The sequence below is a fragment of the Eptatretus burgeri genome, chromosome 13 (genome assembly GCF_056783735.1).
Source record: "Eptatretus burgeri isolate ZD-2024b chromosome 13, Ebu_testis_v1, whole genome shotgun sequence".
Taxonomy (NCBI): Eukaryota; Metazoa; Chordata; class Myxini; order Myxiniformes; family Myxinidae; genus Eptatretus; species Eptatretus burgeri.
In genome coordinates, this window is record NC_140973.1 from 68,044,673 (window position 1) to 68,071,508 (window position 26,836).

The following is a 26,836-nucleotide window of genomic DNA, read 5'->3' on the forward strand; positions in this document are numbered from 1 at the left end:
ATTACAGAAAGTGATGGGTTTAGGACACAAGATTTAGAAGCAAATACCGAGTTTAGGCATTCAGCCTTTTCACGTGCAGTGTTAAATGTGCCGCCATTTGAGGTAAGGGAGGGTGATGGAGGGGGAGCATACACCAGAAACAGACTTAACTCGGTGCCACCAGAATTTTGAGGAGGGAGACAGGTTTGAGAGTTCAGATTTGAGATGAGAAAGATGATGTTTCCTGGCTCTCCTGAGGGTAGACACACATTTGTTCTGAGCTTTGTGGAAGGAAATGAGATTGCCTTCAGTTGGATTTACCTTCCATGAGGTGAAATTTCAGGACAACTGCCTCGCCACAAGCTTCAGTGTACCAATTCATGGGCAGGAGGAAGGGCAGGACAACTGAAGACAAGATGGGATCCATCTGTGCATGGGAGAGAGAGAAAATTTCTTTGAAATAATTCCCAGGATATGTTGGTGTCAGAGAAACTAGAAATGGGAGACCAATCTAGAAGTTTGATGGCTGCTTGAAGTCCCAGCCAGTTGGCCTAAGTGAAATGTCAGACTCGATGGCGCTGAGGTGGTTCTCTAATAACAGCGAGAGAGATGTCTACTTTGACAAGCATATGGCCAGATGAACTGATTGGAACAGAGGAATAACAGCAGATATTTTCCTGAAAATTGGTCAAATCAGATCCAGAAGAGATGGAGTAGCGTTGGTTGAGATCTGGGTCAGGAAGTTGACAGATTGTGTCAGTCCCAATGAGTTGCATAGTCTTTTTCTGAAGTGCCATGACAGTTGAGAGAGGTACCCACACCCAGCCAACTGGCATGATGACAATTGAAATCACCACTTTTGAGTAAGAGAGAGGTGGGATGAGAGAATAGAAGTTGAGCCATGTTTTCAGCCAGCGAGGTGTAAATGGAGTCATCACTGTTTGGTGGATGGTACAACACACATATAAACGTGAGGTGGGAGTGGAGGGGAAGTCGTAGCCAGAGGTATTCCTGGGCGTGTGGGGGAGTGAGGGCAGTGCATGGAGAGTGAGGAATAGAGTTTTCGATGAAGAGAGCAACTTCACCACCAAGGCGATGCTCATGTCTGTCATACCAGAGGAGGGAGTCACCAGAGAGAGAGAAACTAGGGAGTCAGAGACGTCTTGATGGAGGAAAGTTTCTGTTAAGCAGATTATGTCTGGTTTGTCAATGGCAACATGTATGGTAAAATTTGTCAGGTTTGAGCAAAGGCCCCAGATGTTTGAGGTCCACACTGTTCAGGAAGAGGAGGGGGAGAGTAGGATGAGGGAAGAGGGGAAAGAGGTAGGGAGAGTTGTTGACAATGTTTGGTCGATTGCAGAAGAGCTATGGGAGAGGGCAGAATGTGGAGGATGACAAAGGGCTAGGTGGTGAATAGATTAGTTGCAGTGGGGAGTAATAAGAGAATGGGCGGTGGAAAGTCGAGGATTTGAGGGGGTGGAGGAATGATTTTGAAGAGAGAGGGCAGGGGAAGGAGGCAGCTTTGTGGATGTGAGGGGGGCAACTTTGAGAAGGGGGAGTGTGAGGGGGGAGATTGTAGGAAGAAGGGTGAGAGGGGACAGTTGAGGGAGAAGGTGGAGGAGGGAGTTTTTGAGAAAGGTGAGAGGGAAGCTTTGAGAGGGAGGGGAGACAATGAAAACAGGCATGGCCAAGGGGCAGGAGGGTGATGGGAGAGGTATGGAGAGGGGAGGGATGAGACTTGGTTGTGGTGTGGTGAAGAAGGGAGCGGGCAGGGGGAGGTACAAGATTTGACGGTTTGGGGAAATGGGGCGCTGTGATTGTGATGATAGGAAGGAAAGACCATATTTGAGATGTTGAGGAGTGTACTGAATGAAAGAATGACATATTTGTTCGGTTAGAATGTAGCCCACAGATGTTAGAACACCACACAGTTTGGGACATCAGAGGAAGAGCTGATCCTAAAGCAGAAGTGAGTGAAGAGGTGCTATGAGCGGAGGTAGGATGAGGTGCAAGATGGGAGTGGTAAAGAGATGGTATAACAAGTGAGGAGTTAGGAGGGGGTAGATTCAAGGCGGTGGGGTGAATTGGCACTGAAGTTTTTTAAAAAAGGACGATTGATGGAACACGAACATGCATTGCGAACTGGGATTTAAATTTTTTTTAAGTCAGAGATGTGATTAAAGACATTACTTGAGGGATGCAATAAAAGAGCATTAAGACAATGGAGAAAAGGAACGTTGTAAAAGTTGGACCTTTTAGACATGGGATGAAGGAAAGGGCGCATTGGAAACAGTCTTTTGAAGAAGAAATAGAAGAAGAGTGAATTATGATACAATACAGAGAACCACACCTGTGAAAGAGGAAGTTGAAACATCTTACGAGACCATTTTTATTATTATCTATATATTAATACTGAAGGACCAATTTTGTGCTCCTCCGAGCGGTCGCATCACGTTTTTCTCGGTACTGTGACCTGGACTGAGACACTTCGTACCTGTGAGAGTGCATCGCACATAGTGGCAATTGTCAACTTTCAACTCTAAAGCAGAATAAACACTTTTCGTTTTACATTCGTTTACATGGCGACGTGTGACGTCACCAATGAGAGGCGTCAGGACGTCATGACATCATCGGTCATTCGCTGACGTCATTACATCTGTCGACGACAGACCGTTACCGCTGAGAGGTGTAATTCCACTCCTCGAAAATATCGTCTGCAATGTAAAACCCTCTTCTGCACATGCTGACTACCTCAGAATGTGAATTTGACACAAAAAAATGTAACAATAAACATTGTATCTTCTATCTATATATTAATACTGAAGGACCAATTTTGTGATCCTCCGAGCTGTCGCGTCACGTTTTTCTCGGTACTGTGACCTGGACTGAGACACTTCGTACCTGTGAGAGTGCATCGCACATAGTGGCAAGAGTCAACTTTCAACTCTGAAGCAGAATAAACACTTTTCGTTGAGACGGGGGCGAGGAGTGAATAGGCAGGGGGCAAGGTAAGCAAAATTTTGAGCGGGGGTAAGCAAATTGAAAGCGGGGGAAATGGGGCGGTGGCTGGGGTGAATTCGGCGGGGTTGAGTGTGAGGGGGTGGACACGGGGGCGGGTGCAAGTGGGGCGGGGAGTGAAGAGGCGGGGCCGGGGTAATTACATTTTTGGGCGGGGTTAAGCAAGTTGAAGGCAGGAGGGAATGGGGCAGGGGTGGGGGATGAGTAGGCGGGGACAAGCACGCCCTGTCCAGTCCATGTCCCTCGAGTGTGGGTGAGCTGGTGAGGGTGGTTGAATGAACGGAATCCGTCTGTGACGGGTTTCGGCTAGTTATGATTATTATTATCTTTTGATAAAAATGAGGTAAGATTAGGTAAAGAAAAAATTGTGAAGGTGTATGGTAAAATGGTGAATGTGGATTGGCTAAAGTAGAAGGAAGATGGTAGGTTGGTGAAAGGAACAGGAACAGAAAGAGGGGGTGGAGAAATTATGTGCTTGTGGGAAGGTGTAAGGTGAGAAGTGAAAAGATTTTTTTTTTTTAAGTTTTGTTCTTTTTTTCAAGATAAGGTGAGATTAGGTAAAGGAAAGGTTGAAGAAAAAATCGTGAAGGTGTCTGGTGAATGTGGGTCAGCAAAGGCAGAAGGAAGACGGTAGATCGGAAAAAGAGGAAGGATGAAGAAAAGTGGGAACAAGAAGTCACATGGTTACGTGGGGTATAAGGTGAGAAGGAAGAAAGGTTTTTTTTTTTTTGTATTTTTTACATTTTAAGACATGAAACAGAGGCTATAGTAAGGAGGGATAAAAGGAGGGTGGTGGGAAAAGTGGAGTAAATTAAAACTGATGGTCATTAGGAGAAAATACAAATAAACATGATCATACACATATACTGAAAGATGGGTAGGAAGGACTCAGGGAAACCCGATATGACAAGGCTGACGAAAAGTCACCAAATAGCACAAATTTTGAAACAAAACCAAACTAGGAACACAAAGTAAACATGAAGGCAACAATATAAACAATAAAAACGCAACAAACAACAACCAGAAACTTACTTTTGATAAAGTCGGCAGAGATCCCTGGAGAGAACAGACCTTCGCTAAAAAAATTTTTATTTTATTTCATGGACCTTAAAAAGGTTAATTGTGTTGCATTCTTGGTTTCATGCCTGGTGTTGGCTAAATTGTTAGGGTGGTGGGCTTGGGATCCAAGGATCCTGAGTTCAAATCCCACTGACTGTTGAATTAATACCAGGTGGGGTTGACTCTACCTGTCATCCTTCCGAGGTCGGCAACATGAGTGCCAGCTTGCTGATATCCTGTGTTGGAGTAGCGATCCGTCCAAGATATTGTGCCCAATAGCCAAGGAGACTGCTTTGGCAGCACCAATGCTCTGCACAGAGTATGGTCCCAATGGATATATATATATATATATATATATATATATATATATATATATATATATATATATATATATATATATATATATATATATATATATGGATATATATATATATATATATATATATATATATATATATATATATATATATATATATATATTGAGATATATATATATATATATATATATATATATATATATATATATATATATATTGGAGATATATATATATATATATATATATATATATATATATATATTGGAGATATATATATATATATATATATATATATATATTGGAGATATATATATATATATATACATATACATACTTATTTACACGATTAAATGTCGGTGTGTGTTTGTCCATCCGTCTTCTCTATACTCCAAAACCATGAAACCTAGTGGTCCTAAGCTCTACATGCATTCTAAGAGAACTCCAAGGAAGTACATGAGTGCAAATTGAGTGTTTTGGTTAATTTAAACCTTCCTTTTGAAGATAATTATTGGCCTTATTTAATTGTCCTTTATCACAGACTCATCTTTGGTCACCTCATTGTCCCTTGTTGGGGTCTTAAGGTGCATCCTCGGTCACCTCGTTCCTCCCTCCCTGGGGTCTTAATTTGCCATGTTTTTTTTATTACCTTTTCAACAATGCCTCGGCTTGGAACAGGCCTCAACGGTTTCTTAAAGATAAAGTGCTCCAATTGTTTTTTCACTTTCTTCATTCTTGCCATCGAATGCCTGATCTTGGTATCTACGAATCGCTGTATACATCACATTTGTAAGTGCTATTAATTATGAGCTTGGAGCGATTTCATGCATTTTATGAATGATTTCATGATGCTGGTTCCCGCTTGGCCGACTCACTAAGGTCTGTTGCATATCCCCCGGCACGGTTCCCCTTTTACCTCACCTAACTCAGCGGCACGGTAAACCGACCTTGGGCACGAAGATCCAGCGAGAGTTGCGAGTACCAAATGGTGCCCGATGTCTCTTGAAGACGTGCCATACTCTCAGAGTTATGCACAGGTGACGTCTCATCACTGTGTGTGTGTGTGTGTGTGTGTGTGTGTGTGTGTGTGTGTGTGTGTGTGTGTGTGTGTGTGTGTGTGTGTGTGTGTGTGTGTGTGTGTGTTTTTGCTCATTTTCCTGAAGCAATAAACTACACATCTGCTATTTCTAAAATAGAATGAAAACTTTGAACATCATGCCTTTCAATATGTACATCAAGTATGTCATAAGTATATCCTCATCTTCTGTTGGTTAATTTTTGCATCATTATTATTTCAGTTGATATTTTCGGAACACCCCCAACACCTCGCAATCCATGTATAGTGGTTAAAATCCACTGCGACTTGAATTGCAGGATGTGAAGATTATTAAAATATGTTCGTCCAAAGTTTGCAATATTGCCGGCTGTTTGTTTCAGACTGGAGGAATTACATTGATTTATGAAGTCGTGGCACACTGTTAAATAAACTTTTACATGAATAACCAGTAATGATTCCGGGTTCCCATTTCAGCGATTATGCATGCATGCATGAACACGAAAGCCTAAAAATTTGCACGCAAGCCAGCAGCTTTGATTTAGTAACCCGTTTAGAATTCCACCGAGTAACCATGATTTTCCGTTGTGTGTTCGCAAGTACGACACAGCGTGTGGGGGTAAAGCAAATGCTGCTCAATGAATCGAGTCCATCCATCCATTGGGACCATCCTCTGTGCAGAGCGTTAGTGCTGCTTAAGCAGTTTCCTTGGCTATTGGGCACAATCCTGGACGGGTTGCCACTCCGACACAGGATACCAGCAAGCTGGCACTCATTTTTCCAACCTCGGAAGGATAACAGGCAGAGTCACACTTGGGTGAAGCTTGAGGTTCAGCGAGGCACATTCGAGGACCGATTGGACAGAGCTCTCATGGCTTAATCATGGACCGTCGACCAAATGTGGTTCTTTTTCACTTGTAGTGGGAAATGGGGTAATTATTTATTTATGTGCGGCTTGTGGCTGGTTGGCTGCATCATCTTCTAGGGTGCAGCTGTGCTGCTGATGCAGTGCCCTCCGTTACCAGCAAGCTGATACTCATTTTTCTGACCTCGGAAGGATGACAGGCTGTCATCCCACTTGGTTTTAATTCAACGGTGAAAAGGGCTGGAACTCAAGACCCTAAGATTGTAAGCAAGCCACAGTAACTCGTGAAGCCAACACCACGCATGGGGAATGATCATAATATGTTTGAAGCAACTGCCCGAGCCACAACACTGTTCCGATCTTCAAGATTTTTGAGTAAAAGGCCCCAACCGGTTGGTTTCAGACCAAACTCAACATGTATAAAATTTCCTGATTTTTCAAAAAAAAAAAAAAAAAAAATTCTGCATTAACCATCCTTATTTATTTCCACATTATTATAATCATGATTGAATATTCAAGATACTTTATTTACTAAACTTTCCATTCATCTAATCTAATATCTATAATTCCAGCAATGTGTGTGTGTCTGTGTGTCTGTGTGTCTGTGTGTCTGTGTGTCTGTGTGTCTGTGTGTCTGTGTGTCTGTGACCGCTGTTTCTCGACAACCACTGGTCCGATCTAATTGAAACTTGCCAGGTATATTGCTGGGGATCTGAGGATGTGCCTTTTCATGGTTTGATATTAATCGGACAAGTGCTCCCCAAGTTATGGCCATTTATTTACCAAACCAATGACGAGACACGTTGTTGCGTGGGCGTGGCCGATGGGGAAGGGAAGCACAGCCACGTTCCCCATTACGGGTTACAACGTACAGACTTCCAGAGAGTGATGACTTCGTGGATTCTAATAATTTCTCGATTTCTTATGCGCATTTATAGATAAACACAATGTCCCAAGTTATGATCGTTTTCATATGAGACGGTGTATAAATTTCTGTAACATCAGAGTGCTGGTATGCTCCGAACCAGGAAGTAAATTTTTTTCTCTCTCTTCTCTTCTCTTTTTGTTTTTCCTTGCCACAACATTGCGAAAAGGTAAAATACGTTGGTGCCAATTGAATAATTGGGTATTAAAACTAAATTGCGAATAATCGTAACTGCGAATAATATGCGAACTTCCGGGCCACGCACGTACAGGCACGTGAGAGTGAAGAAACGGCCTGTGTGGTTTATTTATTTATTTATTTGTTTATTATTATTATCATTATTATTATTATTATTATTATTATTTTTTTTTTTTTTACGGGCACGTACTCGTGCAATTAAAACAGAGTAAATACGATGAAAAGTGTGTCTGTGTCTGTGTCTGTGTCTGTGTCTGTGTCTGTGTCTGTGTCTGTGTCTGTGTCTGTGTCTGTGTCTGTGTCTGTCTGAAGTTGTGAATCCACAGTTTGGAGAGGTTCTGGGCTGAAAGGATCGAAACCTCGAGGAAGAACGGTGCCCAGCTGATGATCCATGTGCTCAGGAAACCATTCAATTGCTTTGAGGTGAAGGTTCTCACCGACTCGGGAAGGAACGATGTTTTGAGATTTACAATTTAAATCAAGCTGCATAAACGATGTTATGAAATTAGCATAATTTGCAGCAATCCTGTAAATTATATTTTGTTGGCAAATACAACCACCCATCGCTTTGCTGATAGAAATATTGAAGTTGGGGGGGGGGGGAAGGGGGAGGGGAGAGAGAGGAGGGACGGGAGAGGGGAGAAAAGGAAAGTGTGAGGGGATTTGGGAGGAGGTTTGCTTGAGGAGATGGGATCTCGACTTGCATTTGGAAGTGGGACTTGTGGAGAAGGTGAGGGAGGGGGTAGTACAGGATTGAACAAAATGGAATACGTTAAAATATCACGTTAATACAACACATGGAGACCACCCAGAGATATCCATGGGTGGTGGAGAGGGGAGGCGTTTGAGAGAAGGTCAGGGTGAGGGGAGGAGGAGGGAAGGCAGTGTAATGGGAAGGGAGGGCAGCATGAGGGGAAGGGCAGGTAAAGCAGCACAAGGTGTAGGGAATGCGGTGTGATGGGAAGGGAAGGCAGCGTGAGGGAAGGCAAGGCGGTGTGAGGGGAGGGGAATTGAAAGCAGCGCAAGAGGAGGAGAAGGCAGTGTAAGGGAAAGGGGGTGCAGTTGAGGGGTGGGGAAGCGAATGCAGCATGAGGGGAAGGAAATGGTGATGAAAAAGTGCCCAAACAACAACATTTTCTTTTCAACCGCCATGTTCCATATAAAGCCATTTAAAACCGATGCAATCTACCTGGCAAAGGCATGCATGCATGCATACTCACACATGCAGCGACCTTTGCATCCCCCCAGTCATCTCACTCCAAGTCAGATTCAAACATGCTACACTCTGGGGAAGCTGTTTTAATTTCAAAACTCAGCTGTTAGTTCTTAACAGTCCTCTTAACAGAGGGGAGGGGTGGGGAACAGTGGGAGAGAGGGAGATGAGTGGGAGAGAGAGAGGGGGAATAGGGTTGGGAGGGATAGGGTTTGGAGGGAGAGGGATAGGGTTGGGGGGGGGATGGGAGAGATAGGGGTGAGAGAGAGAGAGAGAGAGGAAGAGGGGTAGGAGAAAAGGAGAGGGGTGGGAGACAGATAGCGAGAGAGAGAGAGGAGGGAGAGAGGGAGGTGGGAGAGAGAAAGAGAGAGAGAGGTGAAAGAGAGACAGGGTGAGGGAGGGGGAGTGGGGAAGGAGGCAAAGGGGGAGAGCCTGAAGGTGGATGGATGTTATGGTTTCACCCCTGTCTGCCTATGAGCAGAATATCTCAAAAAGTTGTGGATTTTGGTGCATGTCTGGATCTGGATAAACCACTTTTTAATGTGATTCTTCACCATTCAGAGATGGGGCCAAAAACTATATCAAGCATGATATTCCAAAAGTTGTGGATGGATTCGGACAAAAATTAGTGGACAGGTTGGGGGTTTGACAAGGAAGAATTGCTTCAATTTTTGCGAAGATCCAAATCCAGATCTAATAATTTTTATACGCCCGATATATATATATATATATATATATATATATATATATATATATATATATATATATATATATATATGTATATGTATGTGTATGTATGTATGTATGTATGTATGTAATGTAGGTATGTATGTATATATATGTATGTATATGTATATATATATATATATATATATATATATGTATGTGTATGTGTATGTGTATGTATGTATGTATGTATGTATGTATGTATGTATATATATATATATATATATATATATATATATATATATATATATATATATATATCGGGGTGTATTATGTGGTACCGGTCGTCCGTTCGTCCGTCCGTCTGTCTGTCTGTCTGTCTTTCCGTCCGTCCGTTCCTGTCCACACTCTAACTCCCAAAGTTTTCAACTTTCACGTTTCATATTTGGTACATAGGTACAGACTGTGGAGACGGTGTGTTGCGACATACGTTCATCATCTAAAGTGGTTGCCATGGCAACCAGGATGCTGTTTTCCATGCAGTAGCACAATTCTGTATATACCTTCTTGTTAATAATGTGGCAGTGAGGTGTTTTTAATCATGTGGGAGTGAGGTGTTTTTAATACCACAGCAGTGAGGTGTTTTTAATACCATGGCAGTGAGGTGTTTTTAATAATGTGGCGGTGACGTGTATCTATATATTAATACTGAAGGACCAATTTTGTGCTCCTCCAAGCGGTCGCGTCACGCTTTTCTCGGCACTGTGACCTGGACTGAAAAAATCTTCGTACCAGTAAGAGTGCATCGCACAAAGTGGCAATTGTCAAACTTCAACGCTGAAGCAGAATAAACAATTTTCGTTTTACATTCGTTTACATGGGGACGTGTGACATCACCGCTGAGAGGCGTCAGGACGTCATGACATCATCGGTCTTTCGCTGACGTCATTACGTCTGTCGACGACAGACCGTCATCGCTGAGCGGTGTTATTCCACTCCTCAAAAATAGCGTCTGCAATGTAAAACCCTCTTCTGCACATGCTGACTACCTCAGAATGTGAATTTGACACAAAAAATGTGACAATAAACATTGTATCTTCTATATAATAAAACTGAAGGATAAATATATATTATATATCATCTATATAATAAAACTGTTTTTGTAATGTGGCATTGAGGTGTTTTTAATAATGTGGTATTGAGGTGTTTTTCATAATGTGGCGTTGAGGTGTTTTTGTAATGTGGCATTGAGGTGTTTTTAATAATGTGGCATTGAGGTGTTTTTCATAATGTGGCATTGAGGTGTTTTTGTAATGTGGCATTGAGGTGTTTTTAATAATGTGGCAGTGAGGTGTTTTTAATAATGTATCAGTGAGATGTTTTTCATAATGTGGCAGTGAGGTGTTTTTAATCATGTATCAGTGAGATGTTTTTCATAATGTGGCAGTGAGGTGTTTTTAATAATGTGGCAGTGAGGTGTTTTTAATAATGAGGCATTGAGATGTTTTTAATAATGTGGCAGTGAGGTGTTTTTAATCATGTATCGGTGAGATGTTTTTCATAATGTGGCAGTGAGGTGTTTTTAATCATGTGGAAGTGGGGTGTTTTTAATAATGTGGTAGTGAGGTGTTTTTAATAATGTGGCAGTGAGGTGTTTTTGTAATGTGGAATTGAGGTGTTTTTAATAATGTGGCATTGAGTTGTTTTTAATAATGTGGCATTGAGGTGTTTTTGTAATGTGGCATTGAGGTCTTTTTAATAATGTGGCAGTGAGGTGTTTTTAATCATGTATCGGTGAGATGTTTTTCATAATGTGGCAGTGAGGTGTTTTTAATAATGTGGCAGTGAGGTGTTTTTAATAATGTGGCAGTGAGATGTTTATAATAATGTGGTAGTGAGGTGTTTTTAATAATGTGGCAGTGAGGTGTTTTTAATCATGTATCGGTGAGATGTTTTTAATAATGTCGCATTGAGATGTTTTTAATAATGTGGCATTGAGGTGTTTTTAATAATGTGGCAGTGAGGTGTTTTTGTAATGTGGCATTGAGGTGTTTTTAATAATGTGGCATTGAGGTGTTTTTAATAATCTGGCATTGAGGTGTTTTTAATAATGTGGCATTGAGGTGTTTTTGTAATGTGGCATTGAAGTGTTTTTAATAATGTGGCAGTGAGGTATTTTTAATCATGTATCGGTGAGATGTTTTTCATAATGTGGCAGTGAGATGTTTTTAATAATGTGGAATTGAGATGTTTTTAATAATGTGGCAGTGGGGTGTTTTTAATAATGTGGCAGTGAGGTGTTTTTTGTAATGTGGCAGTGGGGTGTTTTTAATAATGTGGCAGTGAGGTGTTTTTAATCATGTGGCAGTGAGATATTTTTAATAATGTGGCAGTGAGGTGTTTTTAATAATGTGGAAATGAGGTGTTTTTAACAATGTGGCAGTGAGATGTTTTTAGTAATGTGGCATTGAGATGTTTTTTAATAATGTGGCAGTGAGGTGTTTTTAATCATGTGGCAGTGAGATATTTTTAATAATGTGGCAGTGAGGTGTTTTTAATAATGTGGAAATGAGGTGTTTTTAATAATGTGGCAGTGAGATGTTTTTAGTAATGTGGCATTGAGATATTTTTAATAATGTGGCAGTGAGGTGTTTTTAATAATGTGGCAATGAGGTGTTTTTAATAATGTGGCAGTGAGATGTTTTTAATAATGTGGAAGTGAGGTTTTTTTAATAATGTTGCTGGGAGGTGTTTTTAATAATGTGGCAGTGAGGTGTTTTAATAATGTGGCAGTGAGGTGCTTTTAATACCATGGCAATGAGGTGTTTTTAGTAATGTGGCAGTGAGGTGTTTTTAATAATGTGGCAGTGAGGTGTTTTTAATAATGTGGAAATAAGGTGTTTTTAATAATGTGGCAGTGAGGTGTTTTTAATAATGTGGCAGTGAGATGTTTTTAATAATGTGGCAGTGAGATGTTTTTAATAATGTGACAGTGAGGTGTTTTTAATAATGTGGCAGTGAGGTGTTTTTAATAATGTGGCAGTGAGGTGTTTTTAATAATGTGGCAGTGAGGTGTTTTTAATAATGTGGCAGTGAGATGTTTTTAATAATGTGACAGTGAGGTGTTTTTAATAATGTGACAGTGAGGTGTTTTTAATCATGTATCGGTGAGATGTTTTTCATGATGTGGCAGTGCGGTGTTTTTAGTAATGTGGTATTGAGGTATTTTTAATCATGTGGCAGTGAGGTGTTTTTAATAATTTGGCAGTGAGGTGTTTTTCATAATGTGATCGTGAGGTGTTTTTTGTCATGTGGCATTGAGGTGTTTTTAATCATGTATCGGTGAGATGTTTTTAATAATGTGGAATTGAGGTGTTTTTACTAATGTGGCAGTGAGGTGTTTTTAATAATGTAGCAGTGAGGTGTTTTTAATAATGTGGCATTGAGATGTTTTTATTAATGTGGCAGTGAGGTGTTTTTAATAATGTGGTAGTGAGGTGTTTTTAATAATGTCGCAGTGAGGTGTTTTTAATAATGTCGCAGTGAGATGTTTTTAATAATGTGGCATTGAGATGTTTTTAATAATGTGGCGGTGAGATGTTTTTCATGATGTGGCAGTGCGGTGTTTTTCGTAATGTGGCATTGAGGTGTTTTTAATAATGTGGCAGTGAGGTGTTTTTAATAATGTGGCAGTGAGGTGTTTTTAATAATGTGACATTGAGGTGTTTTTCATAATGTGGTCGTGAGGTGTTTTTTGTCATGTGGCATTGAGGTGTTTTTAATCATGTATCGGTGAGATGTTTTTAATAATGTGGCATTGAGGTGTTTTTAATAATGTGGCAGTGAGGTGTTTTTAATAATGTGGCATTGAGATGTTTTTAATAATGTGGCAGTGAGGTGTTTTTAATAATGTGGTAGTGAGGTGTTTTTAATAATGTCGCAGTGAGATGTTTTTAATTATGTGGCATTGAGATGTTTTTAATAATGTGGCGGTGAGATGTTTTTCATGATGTGGCAGTGCAGTGTTTTTCGTAATGTGGCATTGAGGTGTTTTTAATAATGTGGCAGTGAGGTGTTTTTAATAATGTGGCAGTGAGGTGTTTTTAATAATGTGGAAGTGAGGTGTTTTTTGTAATGTGGCATTGAGGTGTTTTTAATAATGTGGCAGTGAGGTGTTTTTAATAATGTGGCAGTGGGGTGTTTTTAATAATGTAGCAGTGAGATGTTTTTAATAATGTGGCAGTGAGGTGTTTTTAATAATGTGACAATGAGGTGTTTTTAATAATGTGGCATTGAGGTGTTTTTAATCATGTGGAAGTGAGGTGTTTTTAATAATGTGGCAGTGGGGTGTTTTTTGTAATGTGGCAGTGGGGTGTTTTTAGTAATGTGGCAGTGAGATGTTTTTAATAAAGAGGCAGTGAGATGTTTTTAATAATGTGGCAGTGAGGTGTTTTTAATAATGTGGAAGTGAGGTGTTTTTGATAATGTGGCATTGAGGTGTTTTCAATAATGTGGCAGTGAGGTGTTTTTAATAATGTGGAAGTGAGGTGTTTTTAATCATGTATCAGTGAGGTGTTTTTAATAATCTGGAAGTGAGGTGTTTTTAATAATGTGGCATTGAGGTGTTTTTAATAATGTGGCAGTGAGATGTTTTTAATAATGTGGCAGTGAGGTGTTTTTAATAATGTGGCATTGAGGTGTTTTCAATAATGTGGCAGTGAGGTGTTTTTAATAATGTGGCAGTGAGGTGTTTTTAATCATGTATCAGTGAGGTGTTTTTAATAATGTGGAAGTGAGGTGTTTTTAATAATGTGGCAGTGAGATGTTTTTAATAATGTGGCATTGAGGTGTTTTCAATAATGTGGCAGTGAGATGTTTTTAATAATGTGGTAGTGAGGTTTTTTAATCATGTATCGGTGAGATGTTTTTAATAATGTGGCATTGAGGTGTTTTTAATAATGTGGCAGTGAGGTGTTTTTAATAATGTGGCAGTGAGGTGTTTTTAATAATGTGGCAGTGAGATGTTTTTAATAATGTGCCAGTGAGGTGTTTTTAATAATGTGGCAGTGAGGTGTTTTTAATTATGTGGCAGTGAGATGTTTTTAATAATGAGGCATTGAGATGTTTTTAATAATGTGGCAGTGAAGTGTTTTTAATCATGTATCGGTGAGATGTTTTTAGTAATGTGGCATTGAGGTGTTTTTAATAATGTGGCAGTGAGATGTTTTTCATAATGTGGCAGTGAGGTGTTTTTAATAATGTGGCAGTGCGGTGTTTTTAGTAATGTGGCATTGAGGTGTTTTTAATAATGTGGCAGTGAGGTGTTTTTAATAATGTGGCAGTGAGGTGTTTTTAATAATGTGGCAGTGAGATGTTTTTTGTAATGTGGCATTGAGGTGTTTTTAATAAGGTGGCAGTGGGGTGTTTTTAATAATGTGGCAGTGAGGTGTTTTTAATAATGTGGCAGTGAGATGTTTTTAATCATGTGGAATTGAGGTGTTTTTAATCATGTGGAATTGAGGTGTTTTTTGTAATGTGGAAGTGAGGTGTTTTTAATAATGTGGCAGTGAGGTGTTTTTAATAATGTGACAGTGGGGTGTTTTTAATAATGTTGCAGTGAGATGTTTTTAATAATGTGGCAGTGAGATGTTTTTAATAATGTGGCAGTGAGGTGTTTTTAATAATGTGGAAGTTAGGTGTTTTTAAGAATGTGGCAGTGAGGTGTTTTTAATAATGTGGCAGTTATGTGTTTTTAATAATGTGGCAGTTAGGTGTTTTTAATAATGTGGCAGTGAGGTGTTTTTAATAATGAGGCAGTTAGGTGTTTTTAATAATGTGGCAGTGAGGTGTTTTTAATAATGTGGCAGTGAGGTGTTTTTAATAATGTGGCAGTGAGGTGTTTTTAATCATGTATCGGTGAGATGTTTTTACTAATGTGGCATTGAGGTGTTTTTACTAATGTGGCATTGAGGTGTTTTTAATAATGTATCAGTGAGATGTTTTTAATAATGTGGCATTGAGATGTTTTTAATCATGTGGCAGTGAGGTGTTTTTAATAATGAGGAATTGAGATGTTTTTAATAATGTGGCAGTGAGGTGTTTTTAATCATGTATCGGTGAGATGTTTTTACTGATGTGGCATTGAGGTGTTTTTAACTAATGTGGCATTGAGGTGTTTTTAATAATGTATCAGTGAGATGTTTTTAATAATGAGGCATTGAGGTGTTTTTAATAATGTATCAGTGAGATGTTTTTAATAATGAGGCATTGAGATGTTTTTAATCATGTATCGGTGAGATGTTTTTAATAATGTGGCATTGAGATGTTTTTAATAATGTGGCAGTGAGGTGTTTTTAATAATGTGGCATTGAGATGTTTTTAATAATGTGCCAGTGAGGTGTTTTTAATAATGTGGCAGTGAGGTGTTTTTAATAATGTGGCAGTGAGATGTTTTTAATAATGAGGCATTGAGATGTTTTTAATAATGTGGCAGTGAGGTGTTTTTAATCATGTATCGGTGAGATGTTTTTACTAATGTGGCATTGAGGTGTTTTTAATAATGTGGCAGTGAGATGTTTTTCATAATGTGGCAGTGAGGTGTTTTTAATCATGTGGCATTGAGGTGTTTTTCGTAATATGGCAGTGAGGTGTTTTTAATAATGTAGCAGTGAGGTGTTTTTAATAATGTGGCAGTGAGATGTTTTTAATAATGTGGCAGTGAGGTGTTTTTAATAATGTGGAAGTGAGGTGTTTTTAATAATGTGGCAGTTAGGTGTTTTTAATAATGTGGCAGTTAGGTGTTTTTAATAATGTGGCAGTGGGGTGTTTTTTGTAATGTGGCAGTGGGGTGTTTTTAATAATGTGGCAGTGAGATGTTTTTAATAATGTGGCAGTGAGGTGTTTTTAATATTGTGGCAGTGAGGTGTTTTTAATCATGTGGAATTGAGGTGTTTTTAATCATGTGGCAGTGTGGTGTTTTTAATAATGTGGCAGTGAGATGTTTTTAATAATGTGGCAGTGAGGTGTTTTTAATCATGTGGCAGTGAGGTGTTTTTAATAATGTGGCAGTGAGGTGTTTTTAATAATGTGGCAGTGAGGTGTTTTTAATAATGTGGCAGTGAGATGTTTTTAATAATGTGGCAGTGAGGTGTTTTTAATAATGTGGCAGTGAGGTGTTTTTAATAATGTGGCAGTGAGGTGTTTTTAATAATGTGGAAGTGAGGTGTTTTTAATAATGTGGCAGTTAGGTGTTTTTAATAATGTGGCAGTGAGATGTTTTTAATAATGTGGCAGTGAGATGTTTTTAATAATGTGGCATTGAGGTGTTTTTAATACCATGGCAGTGAGGTGTTTTTTTTAATAATGTGGCAGTGAGGTGTTTTTTTTTTTTTAATACCATGGCAGTAAGTTGTTTTTAATAATGTGGTGGTGAGGTGTTTTTGATACCATGGCAGTGAGGTGTTGTTTTCAACTTTCACGTTTCATATTTGGTACATAGGTACAGACTGTGGAGACGGTGTCGCGACATACGTTCGTCATCAAAAGTGGTTGCCATGGCAACCAGGATGATGTTTTCCATGTCGTAGCACAATTCTGTACATACCTTCTTGTTCGGGCGTATATTGTGCTCACTTGCGCTCTTGTTTTTAAGTGATTCTTCACCATTGAGATCTTGTTCTTCTTCTTTCGGGGTCGCCACAGCGGATCATCCGTCTGATCCGCATAGTGATTTGGCACACGTTTTACGCCGGAAGCCCTTCCTGACGCAACCCTGGTCGCCTCTTACGACACAGGGATATGGTACACCTATTTTGACCGGGGTATACACCGGCCCAGTATACTGCTACTCATTTCGCCTACCTCGGAAGGATGACAGGCTGTCAACCCCCTGGTGTATTAATTCAGTGGCCCAACGGGGCTTGAACTTAGGATCTCTTGGATCCCAAGCCGCTGCCCTAACCACTGCGCCAATACCAGGCTATTCTTCACCATTGAGATATGGGACGAAAATGATATGTAGCATGATATGTCAAAAAGTTGTCGATGAGTTTAGACAAAACTTTGTGGATAAGTTGGTTATGTGACAAGAACAAGCCATTTATATTTTGGTTCAGGTTTGGATCCATAACCAGCCTCCTCGTGTGATACAAAATGTAAACTGTTCAGCCTGGTGGAGGTATGTGCTCTACCGAGTGCCACTGTAGTCTTTGCCCGGTGCCCTATTGTACAAGTGCAATGAAGGGACATTTGGCCCATCTCGGTTGATGTCACTCGACCCATCTTGGATGACCCATCTGAAATTCTTTATTTGGACAAGATAGCACAGATGTAGGTACCCTTGAGGAATGTTGAAAATGAGAGGTGAGGGAGCGGGGAGGGTAAAAGGAAAAGCATTTGATTACAACAAGAACACGAACAACAACAACAACAACAACAACAACAACAACAACAACAACAACAACAACAACAACAACAACAACAACAACAACAACAACAACAACAACAACAACAACAACAACAACAACAACAACAACAACAACAACCAAACCGGATGGTTCAAGTAAAATGCAAATGGCATCCCTGTGGGTAAGCACGTTTCTCGCTGCTCCTTGCTTTCCCCAAGACCAATTGGCACGTGAAGATGAGAAGAAAAGAGAAGAACAACTTCCGTTCCAGGTTGCTCCAAATGTCAGACGAATGTACAACTGCCCTTTCACCTCACCAAAAGCTTTCTTCCGAACCGCATTATCATGTTTTGCTCTTATATTTTCGTTTCTGTGTTGCTATTTAGTTTTTCATCAACATTTACGTGTTAAATTGTACGTTGTTTTGCTGTATTAGCAAATTAGTTTTTGTCTAGAGCTCAGGTATACTCCTTGGATAGCCAGCAAGCAATATCTGTCTTGTTTTTTGAGGATGTTTCTCATTCCGCTTCGATTTTTTTTCCCACAATATTTTATGCTTTCTTCCTCTGTAACGTTATCCTATTCCACCTCCTCGCCTCCAGAAGATAAAAACAAACAAAAAACTTTTTTCACTCCAAAACATGATCTCATTCTGCCTTCTACCTGTACTTCATTCTCTATCTCTCCCTTTTCTCAATATATTATCTCCAAACTGAATCTTCATTGAAGGAAATGCTTCTTTCTTTAAAAGCTTTTAAAAACATTTTAAAATGCTTCACTTTCCTTATTCCTCTGCCATGAGTACCCCACACGTTCTTATTCTTTGTCATGATCTATCCTATTATTATTCTTGCGGCACATTTTACAAACCTGTCTCTCACATATGTGCGTGGTCCATCAACACTCCTGCCGTGCTTTCTCCGTTCCTTCAACAAAAATTCCTGCTACCCATCCCATAATCTTTATCTCCATATAATATGTCCAATTTGGAAATCTTGAGAAGTCCAGGTTGTAGAGGTTGTCTGATGATGACAATCAAATTCCCTTCCCATTATTTTATGTTCTTAAATCCCTCCATGTCGGTACCCTCCTCCACATCTCCAAGCCTGCATCTTTCCATCCCCCACCCCTTCTATGCGTCTCCCTCTTTAGCATCCCTCCCCTTTATGTCCACTCTTTTTGCATCCCCCTTTACCCTAAGCTCTCAAAGCTCCCCTCTGACTCCTCCCCCTCAAAGCTTCCCATTCCCCTATCCCTAAAAGAATCCTCCTCACTCCACCCTCTCTCAGGACCCCCCCCCATACTTTCCTCCTAAGCTGTCTCCCCCATCCCGAACCTTCCCCACCCATCCAGCACCCTCCCAGTCACCCCCCATCCTTCAATCTCTAAGCCTCCCCCATTCCACATCCTCCCAACACCTCCTCCCTTGACCAAAACTGTGTGGACCTCAAATATCCATGGCTTCCACGCCAACCTGACATCTCTTAATCCATGCCACTCCTGATAAACCAGACAGCATCTGTCTCATAGAATCCTTACTCCCACAGGATGTCACTGACTTCTTTGCATCTCTTCCCAGCTATTATCTCCTTCGATTTCATATACCTGAACCCCGCTCTGGGGGTGAAGGTGCACTTTACATCAATCACTCAATTTTTCACGACCCTTGTACTGATCGTACTCCTTCCACCCTACAGGAGTACCTTTGGCTGCAAGTCCCCCTCAGCTAGCACCTCTTGTTTGTCTGTGTGTTGTACTGGTCTCCAAAGTGATGACTCCATCTATAGTACATCTCTTTCATACAACGTGGACCAACTTTTGACCACTCATCCCAACTCTCTCTTTCTCACATGTGGCGATTTCAATTGTCACCATGCATATTGGCTGGGTGTTGTTACCTCTCTCACCAGCCATGGCATTTCAGCAAAGGGCTTCTGTGACTCCATGGGACTGACTCAATCTGTGAACATTCTGACCCAGATTTCTCCCATTGAAAATCCTCCCTTCTGGACTTGGTGATGATAAACTTCACTGGAAATGTCTCCTGCTCTTCCTCTGCTCCAATTGCTTCACCTGACCATGTGCTTGAGACAGTCAACATCTCTCTGCCAATTCTCAGAGAGCTGCCTCAGTGCCAGTGAGTCTGGCGGTTCACTCAGACAGATTGTCAGGGACTGCAAGCAGTCATATCAGTGCACGATTGGTCTTCTGTAACAATTATTTTTTTTGGATACATTGTCGAGGCTCGTATGAGAGCTTACACAAAACGCACAGCAAGGGGGGCATGAGGCAAGAGGGGCAGGACAGGGGAGATCAAAACAGTGGGAAACAGAGACATTAGGAAATCTGTGGAAGGGAGAGTGATGGGGTGGGGAACATGGGGTGTACAAGATGGACCTTTCAGGGACTTTCAGGAAGGAAAGCAGGGAATTTGAAGGAGGTGGGTTTGGGGTGGATAAACGTGGACAGAAAAGATTGAGGTTTTGGATGGGGGAAGATGAGAGGTAGTGGTGTTTTGAAGGCCTGGAAGGAAGAATGGGATTGAACATAGTATGTGAGTTTATTCCAAAGGCAGGAAAAAAGAGAAATGAAAGAGTGAAGGTGAGCAGTGATTCGTGATTTTGGTAGTTTTATCAGAAGGAGGTTGTTGGTGGACCTTGAGCGCCCTGCAGAAATATGGTAGGGACATATCGCAGACAGAGCGGGGTGGGGGGGGGTGAGACTGGAGAGGAGATGGTAGAAGACAGAAAGACCACCGACCTGCCTGCGGTGAGAGAGTGAGAGGCCCAAAGACTCAGCCTCATCGTGGGAGATACCAATGATCCTAAATGCCTTGGTTTCCACAGTGTGAAGCCGAGAAAGGGGAGAGGCAGGAGCACCAGCCCAGAGGGGAAAACAGTACTCCATCAGGCTGTGGACGAAACCTTTGTATGTGGTCAGGAGCTCAGGTGGGCTGAAAAAGGACTTTGCACGACGGAGGATTCCCAGTCGGCGACTGGCTTTGGAGGCCATGTTGGAAATGTGGCTTTCCCAGGAAAGATCATGGCAGATCATGAGACCCAGAAGCTTGAATGAAAGGACTTCTTCCAGAGGATTGTTGAGAAAGTCGAAGGGGGGGGGTTCTAAACGGTCCTTGCAGAGAGACATCGTGAGAGTGTGAGATTTGTCAGGATTGAAAGACATGTTCCACGTGTTGAACCAGTTTGTGATTATATCCAGATCTGTAGAGAGTGAAGAAGCTGCGGCTTTCCGGTCTGAGAGATGACAGATGGTACAACAGAGGGTGGAGTCATCAGCAACAAAAATAGATATCTACTCCCTGATATTAACTCAGCCTGGGAATTTTTCCACAGAAACAAACTTTCAAACTTGTCTCCCTCTTCTAAAACTTGGAGGCACCTTGTTAAGTCTGTCTCTTGAGAGGGATCCCCCCCCCCACTCTCTATCCATTCCCTCTCTTCAAATGACCCTACAGTCGACTTTGCTCATAAGAAGGCCAAAAGCCTCAATTTGGTGTCTCCTTCCAAATCTTGAATCTCCAACCCCTCGCTTTCTGTCGTCTCCCCTCCAGTCTTACTCAACTGCTCCTGGACTGTGTCTTTTGCATGTGAGAAGGTGAAGTTGGCAGCTCTCAACTCTGATTCTGCAACTGGACCAGATGACATCAGCTCGCATGTCCTAAAGACTTGCTCTGCTCTTCTTGCACTTCCTCTTTCTACTCTGTTCACCTTGTCATTTGCCCTCTGTCATCTTCCATCTGATTTGAAATCAGCCAACATCACTGCATGTGTAAAAAAGGTGCAAAAACATATCCCCCTCAACTACAAACCTATCATTATCTTGCCAAAACGAAGTTTTGCAAGATATGTTAGTCAGCTTGTATGTTTTTTTATTTTTATTTTTTGTCTGTAATCATGTATAAAAAATTCTGCAGAGCACAGTTATCATCAGAAATTTTTGTAACTTCGCATATCAGAGGCCTATAGAGGTCCCTTTCAGTGCACAAAATTTTGAAGGTCAAGGTCAAAGGTCAAGGTCACTTTGGCGCAAATCAGGGGAGTCAACGAAACCCTTATTTTTTGAGTAATTTTGATCGGATCGTCTTCAAACTTCATGGGAATATAGTTCATGGTCTGGCGCTCAGCTGATTAATTTTTGGTGGCGATTGGCCTTGACCTTCATATGTTTTATTTTTTTTATTTTTTATTTTTGGTCTGTAATCATGTATAAATCACTCTGCAGAGCACAGTTGTCATTGGAAATTTTTGTAACTTCGCATATCAGAGGCCTATAGAGGTCCCTTTCAGCGCTTAAAAATTTGAAGGTCAAGGTCAAAGGTCAAGGTCACTTTGTCGCAAATCAGGGGAGTCGATGAAACCCTTATTTTTTGAGTAATTTTGATCGGATCGTCTTCAAACTTCATGGGAATATAGTTCATGGTCTGGCGCTCAGCTGATTAATTTTTGGTGGCGATTGGCCTTGACCTTCATGGTTAGTGCCTGAGGTCAAACATATTTGACCCCAAGGTCAAATTTTCAAGTTTTAGGAACCATTTCGTGTAGTGCCTCAAATTTAACACCACGATGAGTGCTTTCTAGATACGTCAAGCTTGAGACATTATGACGTCATTTGGTGACGTTATGAGGCAAAAGCATATTTTTCATGGTTACTCTGTGGAACGATTCTCATCGGAATCTCTCGTAGGCAGATATTCCTCAAGGAGTCGCTCCTGGTGGATAGCAGCTCTGTTCACCTCAGTGTGACCTTAAAGAAGTCACACGTGGTCACCTTTTGGCAAGATACGGGTCACCCTGCGGGTGACATTGTTTTTAGTTTACTTTCATTCATCAGCAACGTCAAGGAATCCATAATCACAGTTGATAAGAAATTCTTCCTTTTCTCCAACGGTCTCATCTCAGATCACCAATACATATTGTTGTGGTTGATGAAATTCGCAAACCACCATTCAGGTCCTTTAGGTGAGATATCTCTGTAAGTATATGTGTAGTTAGGCCCAAACCCGTTGTTTAGAGGGAATAAATGTCATTCATGCGGGCTGCGACCCTTTTAGATAGCCGTTTTTCTTTTACTATCTTTATTTTGGACCAGCCGCCATTACTACCATTACTACCATTACTACCACCACCAACCACGTCTCAACAGCCATCACACAACAACCACGAGCCGCAACGCCGCTTCACAACAACAACAACGCCAACAGCCACGACCTTTACCGTCACAACTCGCTCTCGCAACCATCGCATCACCGTCATTCCCGCGCCGCTTGTGGGCACCGATACTGGACTCGTGCAGGGCGTGCACCGAGCAGGGGTGCGAAAACACAAGCCTTTCCGAAGCAATCGGATCAAAAACGACTCACGCCCACTTCTGTTCCGTCTTATCGGCGAGCGTGGGGCGATTTGGCCCCGCCCCCAGGTGCGTCGGAGTGTGGTCGCTATATGCAGATTCGCGGATCAAAAAGCATTCACGCCCACTTTTCTTCTGTCCAATGGGGAGCCAGCCAGAGGTAAAGGGTCGAAGGTGAAATAACGAAGCCACGGGGGGCTATAAAGGGCCGCGTTCGCTCGCCAAAGAGTCAGTTCGGAGTTGAGTTGGGAAGAAGTAGTAGGAGTCAGCCAAGTGGAGTTCGGAGTTCAGTTGGGACGAGTCGAGTCAAGTGCAGTTCGGAGTTGAGTTGGGAAGAGCCAGTCGGGAGGGGAGTCGGAGGGGGCGGTTGGACGGAGCTGTGGAGAGTTGGAGAGGTGGCGGCGGCGAGGGCAGTCGAGGGGGTGCTCGTGTCAGAGTCGGGGAGCTGCGGAGAGGAGAGTACGGCAACGCGACCGAGGTCGTGGTGGAGACGCTCGTCGCGGGACCCAAGCCAGGGAGATATCCTCCTTCCCCCGAGCATCAACAACCCCCTCCTGTTTCCCCCCGCGCTGAGATAGTGCGAGAAGGGGGCCTCGTTCCCACCCCATTCCAGACACTGTCCGCGAGGCCCGCGGAGTCGGGGCGCCACCGCCATTTTGCGGCTCATCATCAGACGGGTAGGCCCGACGCGGCCTTGGCCCCAGGCCCGTCTGCCCCCATCATCCTTGAGGGTGGTCCTTTTATTTTGCTTTGAGTGTGTGTGTTGTCGGCGCCGTCTGTGAAGTGGAGCTGTGTGGGTGTTGCCGTGTGCTCGGTGGTCGGTGGTGTATCTGCATTGTGTTTTGCTTTTACATTTGCTTTTTGTGTGTTGTTGTGTGCTTCTTCTTCTTTTACATTTGCTTTTGGTGTGGTTGTGTGTGTGTGCTTTCCGTTCATCGTGAAATGGGTGTGCTTTGTGTTGAACTGTTTTCCCGTTTCGCTTCGTCTTTTCCTTTATTGAATCTCCATCTTACTTCACGTAAAGGGTTGGTCGTGGGCTAAAACGCCCGATAATTAATCGAACCATCCAGGTTGACGATAACACCGCTCGGTTATCCCGATAGTACGGAACGGGTCGCTTAAAGTGGCCCGTGTCCGAAGTCGACCTGCGGCGAGGTGCGATCGCCCGGTCTACCCTCCGTGTGGGTACTTAGCTAGGTCGAATTTGGCGAGCAACCCTATCCCACGCGGGGGGCCGATTGGCACGATCGTGGTGAGGCCGAAAGGCCCATCCGTGACTAGTTCCCGGCGTTAGTCCGAGAGGGTCACGACGGGATGGTCCGTCCGGTGGGCGACGTGCCGCGATTCGAGTTACGTGGCCGTTCGCACGCCGGCGGGCGCGAATCCGCAACACTGGTGTCAGGTCGTGCGATATAAACTCATCGCCCTCCTCGCGGCACTGGTATCGGAGAATGGGAAAACGGGCTCTCCTGTCTCCAACTAAATTCACGGGAATCGGTCCAGGGGTGAGAGGAGCGACCCCCGATTCCCTCCAAATTACGAGCGAGCTAAATTAACCCTTTACGAGAAATAAGATGGCGTCTCAAGGCGAGCGGGAGCCGGGGGTGTTGGAGATGGATGTAGAATGTGTGGAATCCATGGTCCGGGATGAAAGCCCCGTGCAGGAGGTGTTGGTTGTGCAGGAGCACGAACTCCCCCAGCTGGGCCCAGAGCCCGAAATGGGTGCGGCGGCGGCCGCGGTGTGTGACACCTCCCCTCCCCCTCTCCGCCAAGGCCCCCCGATCCTTGCCGAAACGGCTCAGCTGAGTGCATCCGACATGGCCCAGCTATTCGCCATGTTGACAGAAATTCAAACAGCTGCACGACAGTTGAAAAACGGAATGAGAGGCATGAACGAAAAAATGGATACGAATGCCCAACAGATGGAAAACAAAATGGATGCGAATACACAGCAAATGAACGAAATAAAAAGCATGAACGAAAAGATTGAAACAAACATGAAGGAAGAAACGAAAAAGCTGCGGGGTGAGACGCAGAGCATGGGCCGAAGCCTGCAGGCGGGCATGAAGGCAGTAACCGGGGAGCTTAAAATGGCGACTCCACGTGTGGGAGCGAACGAGCTGGGAGGGAGTGCAACGGCTGTCGGGCCCGCGGTGGAGGCGGGTAAGGAAAAAATAATTCGGGGGACGTGTTGGGCGAGGGTCGTGACGGAAAAAGTGACGGTAACCGAGAGGGACAAACTAATTGGGGTGACGGAGACGTGCACGAGGGAGATAACAAGGGAAGAGACGGAAATAATAGTTGAGACAAGGGAGGAAAAGGGTGAAGAGGTGACTGAGTTGGCAGAGACACGGGAGATGGGAACGATAGAGGGAAGACTACACGATGAAGACAGGGTAAGTGACGCACACACACACACGGAGGTAGTGGAGGATAATGGGGGTGAGCTCGCGGACTGGGTGGAGGCCCGGTGCGAGCAGCTGGATGGCCTCCTCCAGGAACGAGGGGAGGGAGTATGCCCCCTTGAGGCGAGTCACGACCAGGTGGGTTTGGTCGTGCTTTGCGAGGTCGGGGGGAGGAGTGCTGCGAACGGGTGCACGGAGAGCTTGGGGGGTATAGAGGCCCCGGAGACCCTTGTGGGGACACGAAGCCCCAGTGTGGTTGTCCCTGTGTGTGTGGTGCAAGGTGTGAGTGCGTCCCCGTGTGTGGAAGCGACCCCGTGTGTGAGTGGTGTGGTGGTAAGTGTGCAGAAGGGCGTGCTTCCCAGCACGCCGTGTGTGGATGAGGCACCGCGGATGAGTGCCCCCGCGTGTGTGAGTGAGGCACGGTGTATGAGTGAGGCACCGCAGATGAGTGCCCCCGCGTGTGTGAGTGAGGCACCGCGGATGAGTTCCCCCGCGTGTGTGAGTGAGGCACCGCGGATGAGTGCCCCCGCGTGTGTGAGTAGTATGGTTTGTGTGAGGGAAATGGCAGGAGTGAGTGAAAGGCCGCGATTGAGTGGAGCCACGTGTGCAAGGGAAATGGCATGCGTGAGTGAGCGGCCGAGTGTGAGAGAGACAGCGTGTGCAAGGTCGCTGTGTGTAAGGGAGATGTCGGTCGGCATGTGTGAACATGCAGCCGCGTCTCCCGGTGTGAGTTTAATGGTGAGGTGTGTGAGCGTCGTTACACGCAGGAATGCGTGTATTGAATGGAGACGACGACGGCGACAGAGGAACGAAAGCCGGGTAGCGGCTGTAGTTGTTTCGGGGACCGTGCCGGGTTCACCCAGCATTGAGCACGAGGTCCGTGCTGTGCAACGCACGAGGCCCCCACGTGCTCGCTTGCGGGAATGAAGTCCCGGTCCGGAAACGCACGCGGTGGATTTGCCGATCCCGCGGACGGACAAAGTTTAGGCAGGATTTCGGATTTGGACCGGACGGGTTCTCCACGCGATCGTGTGTGTTAAGCTCCAATGGGCAAAGCACATGTGTTCGCGTGGGGAACCCCTCGAGACGTGGGGCTTGTGTTTTTTTTTATGCGCGCGGTGACGTCATGGCTGCACGTGGGGTTGGAATCCGGCAGGAGGGGTATCCCTGCCGGATGGTACCGTCCAAGGAGGGACGAGGAACATGTGCAGCTGCATGACGTCACGGGCAGGTGCAAAGTGCAAGAGCTGCGAGTTGCCGCGCTGGTGCTGCGCATGAAAAAAAAAAAAAAAGCAAGCCTCACTTTCAGGTGCACAGGATTCCTGGGCAAGGGGTGGAAGACCCCCTTGACCAGGGCACAGGATGGAA

The 26,836-nt window shown here is 43.4% G+C and overlaps 1 long non-coding RNA gene across 1 annotated transcript in view; it reads left to right on the forward strand.

Annotated features, from left to right (window-relative positions):
* LOC147014706 (uncharacterized) overlaps window positions 1–5,978 on the forward strand; it is a 148,540-nt gene extending 142,562 nt beyond the window's left edge. The window contains exon 5 of the long non-coding RNA XR_015050867.1: window positions 5,301–5,978. This is a non-coding gene — a long non-coding RNA (uncharacterized LOC147014706). The remainder of the gene's footprint in view (window positions 1–5,300) is intronic.
* Window positions 5,979–26,836: the final 20,858 nt, after the last annotated feature.